At 44.8% G+C, this 4,569-nt stretch overlaps 1 pseudogene; it reads right to left on the bottom strand.

The window, feature by feature from the left end:
- Window positions 1-2,756: 2,756 nt before the first annotated feature.
- Window positions 2,757-2,874, bottom strand: LOC126164195 (5S ribosomal RNA; annotated as a pseudogene).
- Window positions 2,875-4,569: the final 1,695 nt, after the last annotated feature.

Below are 4,569 nucleotides of genomic sequence, written 5' to 3' on the forward strand. Positions count from 1 at the left end.
GGACAGTGGTTACAGTCTCCACGAACCATCGAGAACAGATTAGTGGAAACTGGGTTGAGATCTCGAACTGCCACGCGTTCTTTACCAACTATATTATACCGCAGGCAACAGAGACTTGCGTGATGCAGAGCCAGAGTCAACTGGGATACTCCCAAGGAACCCCTTGTGTGCGAAGTCGCAAGTTCCACCTTTAGTAAGACTCATTTGAAAGTGGCATGTTAACAATTACGACAGGAAAAATATTAGCTGTTAATGACTCACCACGTGCATCAGGAGGACAACAGAAAATGAGTGTTCGGGAGGTGCAGACGTCAGCCTTCTGCAGAATGTATATATTACACTTCACAAAATAGACATCGTCGACATTCAAGAAATGCTCAAATCAAACCATTAACCTGCACCGTGAACGCAGAATAAAAAAATGACGCGTCACAGTAATTACACTGGCTTGCGCCATCAAGATCGAAAGCGAGCTCCTTGGGAGTTACATACTGGGCAGGACGATCAGCCAGATATGAACTCTTAAAGAATGCACATAGAATGAAGTTGGTGTAACGGGGTGATGAGGACTGGTGAAACGTCATGGCAAGCAACTGAATACGAAACAGTCTGTCGTGGAGCTTATCCTGAAACTGGCTGTCCTTTAAGGCATATCTGCAGATAGTGTGATTATAGCTTTTGTAGACACGGAAAAAGCAAAGATCCAGAGGCTGAATTTGTCCAGTGGTTCCAGATGGTAAGAATTGCAATACCACACACATTTTCAGAAGGGACAGTTTGCTCTAAAGGAGTATGATTTTTATATGCATACCAGGAATCAAGAAAAACAAGTCATTTTGACCAGCTATGGCTAAACACTGTACTCATACCATAGTTGTAGTTCTCTAACATCCATTTTCCCACTCTTGCTTGCTGTGACGCAAATATTCCCTACTGCCCTTACACGTTACGCACACGAGAAAGAAACACCTCAAACTTCCCGCAGTACAATAAATAACTTTCCAGCCAATTTGTCACTCACATTAACAGCCGAAGTAACTGTATGCGAACGCGTTAAGAAATTGATGTTAATTGATCTTGATACATTTCTCTTGGTGCCTGTAATTTCCAGGGTTCCTTTCATATGCATTTCCACTTCAAATCCCGATTGGTCTGAGTTGAAAGCAAATCTCTTACTGAATGAAGTTGGTTTATCTCATCCACAAATTTTCGAGCCGATTCCACAGTTTGCTGTGCATCGTCAGGTTAACCCTTTGTTTGAAATTTTATTATCACGTCTTCCAAATCTGTAGCACTGTTTGAAGTTATGGAACCATCCATTGCTTCCCTTGAAATAATGTAATTTATTTGCGCACTATTTGATGTGTACAACGCACTAGGTCATTGTCATGCACATACTATAAACTGTATCGAGCATCTTTGAAACCGACAAACACCTGTTTTTGTAAAAATTGCGCCTTTTCCTCCCTTGAGTATTCATAGTTTATCTTATGCACTGCACGGTCATACTGTTGCGGACTTTTTCGAAATCTGTTCATAATTGTTTTTTTGCTATCCTGCGGATGATCTTCCGTGTATGTGATTACGTTTAGAACCAACTCCTAGGACAAAGATTGTCCTTTACTACGTGTCACTGGAAACGGAATTTTTGGCTCCTTGTCCGACAAGAACGATGAACTACATGACTAAACACCTCCTTCTATATCACTTTCACTTGTTAAGCACATGTCATCATCATTGTATCCCTCATGTACATTGTCCGCACAGTGGGCCGTATACGACACCACACATTCCATTGACTTATTTTACAGAAACGCTATTATTTCATCTGCCACTTCTTTCTCACTGTGCGAAATTCCTTGCATTCCTTTCTGAGGAGATGTCAACTTCGGCAACTGTTGTTATAGATATAATGCAATGTTTTCCTTTTTATTGATCTGCTTCGTATCAACTCCACTAGCACTGTAGCACTGTTGTGAGCTACTGGTCGACTAACAAGTTCAAGAACTCCATTGCCTCCTACTGTGCTCACCATCGGATACCTCCAGTCCCGTCCTCTGTTACCATTAGCAGCCAATATTGTGGTTGCTCAAAAAAATGGTTCAAATGGCTCTGAGCACTATGGGACTTAACACCTGAGGTCATCAGTCCCCTAGAACTTAGAACTACTTAAACCTAACTAACCTAAGGACATCACACACATCCATGCCCGAGGCAGGATTCGAACCTGCGACCGTAGCGGTCGCGCGGTTCCAGACTGAAGCGCCTAGAACCGCTCGGCCACACATGGCATGTGGTTGTATGGCGGACAATAACTAGAGCGTCGAAAGCTGTTTACATCATTGGCCTTTAGCGATCTCTCACTCAAGGGGTTCCTTGGTAGTGGCAGTCTGCGGCGATCAGCCATGAGTCTCGCTTCTGTTTGTGACGGCCAAATAGATGGCAATGTGTCCGTAGGAGACCTGGTGAATGGTCACGGGGAGCTGCGATTCTCCTGACACGTCCTTCTTTTACTCCTGGAATCGCGCAATTACTGGACGTAACTAAACTCCTCCCGCACAGGCCATGAAGGTCCAAAGGTACCAACTGGCCGCCGTGTCATCCCCAACCCACAGGAGTCACTGGATGCGGATATGGAGGGGCATGTAGTCAGCACACCGCTCTCCCGGCCGTAGGTCAGTTTCCGAGACCGGAGCCGCTAATTCTCAATCAAGTAGCTCCTCAGTTTGCCTCACAAGGTCTGAGTGCGCCCCGCTTACCAACAGCGCTCGGCAGACCGGATGATCACCCATCCAAGTGCTAGCCCAGCCCAACAGCGCTTAACTTCGGTGATCTGACGGGAACCGGTGTTACCACTGCGGCAAGGCCGTTGGCATTACTGGACATGCCAACAGGCAAATGCTGGAAGGAGGCTTAATGACCGCCAGTATGTGGCAAGAATGGTAAACGCTGTTGCTTTGCCCTTTATATAATACAATGAAAGCTTTCACGACCGTATGTTGCTGATGTGTCTTCCGGGCTGCATGGCTGCGGTCGAAGAAGTTTTTCGGTTCTGACCTTTTTTTCGGAAAGTCACACATACGGATAGATATTTGCATAAGAAACCATTCCGCAACAAAAGAGAGGTGCCGTTAAAAGTCTGGTTGCCAGAGCCAAAATAATTGCAATCCGGAACACCTGGACTCTGAATTAAAGCATTTGTAATAGGATTTAGAGAAGAATGGCTATACAGACAAACAAGTAAATAGGGTTCTGCGACCGAGTAACAGTAACAGAAAGGACAACGATCAAACGATGAAAGAACACGGACTCTCTTCTTTTTATCAAAACAGTAACTGATCAGTAAGGCAATAAACATGACATAGGCTGGTTTTTAGACCAACTAAGAACATTTGTCAAGCATTGCGATATGTCCTCCTCTGGCAGCAAGGGGAGTATATAAGATACCCTGTACTTGTGTAAAGGCCTGCAGTGGACTACCAAGAGAAGCGTGAGTACAAGACTGAAAGAGCATAAGAATCTCTACCGACAACTGAAAAGACAAAAATGAGGAGTAGCAGAGTATGCTCTTCAGTCAGGAAATCAGAAAGTGAAGTTTTCCGAAACCAAAATTTTATGTACTATGACGAACTACACTGACGTGACAAAGCTTATGGCACTCCTCCTAATGTTTTGGACCTCCTTCTGCCCGGAGTAGTGCAGCAACTCGATATAGCATGAACTCAACAAGTCGTTATAAGTCCCCTGCAGAAATATCGAGCCATGCTGCCTCTATAGCAGTCCGTAAAAGTGTTGCAGATGTAGGATTTTGTGGACAAAATGAACTCTCGATTATGTGGAATAAATGTTCTAGGGGTGGCCAAATCATTTGCTCGAATTGTCCAGAATGATCTTCGCGAACAATTGTGGCCCTGTGACATGTAACATTGTCATCCATAAAAATTCCATCTTTTTTGGGATCGTGAAGTCAATGAACGGCTGCAAATGCTCTCCAGGTAGCTGAACATAACCGTTTCGAGTCAATTATCGATTCAGTTTGACCAGAAGACACAGTCCATACCATGTAAACACTGCCCACACCATTATGAAACCACCATCAGTTAGTATAGTACTTTCGAAACAACTTGGGTCCGTGACTTCTATGCGCCGCACACGAGCTCTACCATCAGCTCGCACCGACTTAAATCGGGACTCATCTGACCAGGTCGCCTAGGGTCCAACCGATATGGTCACGAGCCTAGGAGAGGTGCTCCAGGCGATGTTGTGCTGTTAGCAAAGGCACTTCGTCGGTCTTCTGCTGTCATAGCTCACTAACGCCGAATCCGCCACAGTGTCTTAACGGACACGTTCGTCATACGTACCACATTGACTTCTGCGTTTATTTCACGCAGTGTTGCTTGTCTCTTGGCATTGACAACTCTACTCAAACGCCGCTGCTTTCGGTCGTTAAGTAAAGGCTGTCGACTACTGCGTTGTCCGTGTCGGGAGGTAATGCTTGAAATTTGGTATTCTGACACACTATTGACACTGTGGATCTCGGAATATTGAATTCCCTAACGATTTCCGAAA

Source organism: Schistocerca cancellata, chromosome 2 (assembly GCF_023864275.1).
Source record: "Schistocerca cancellata isolate TAMUIC-IGC-003103 chromosome 2, iqSchCanc2.1, whole genome shotgun sequence".
Lineage (NCBI taxonomy): Eukaryota > Metazoa > Arthropoda > Insecta > Orthoptera > Acrididae > Schistocerca > Schistocerca cancellata.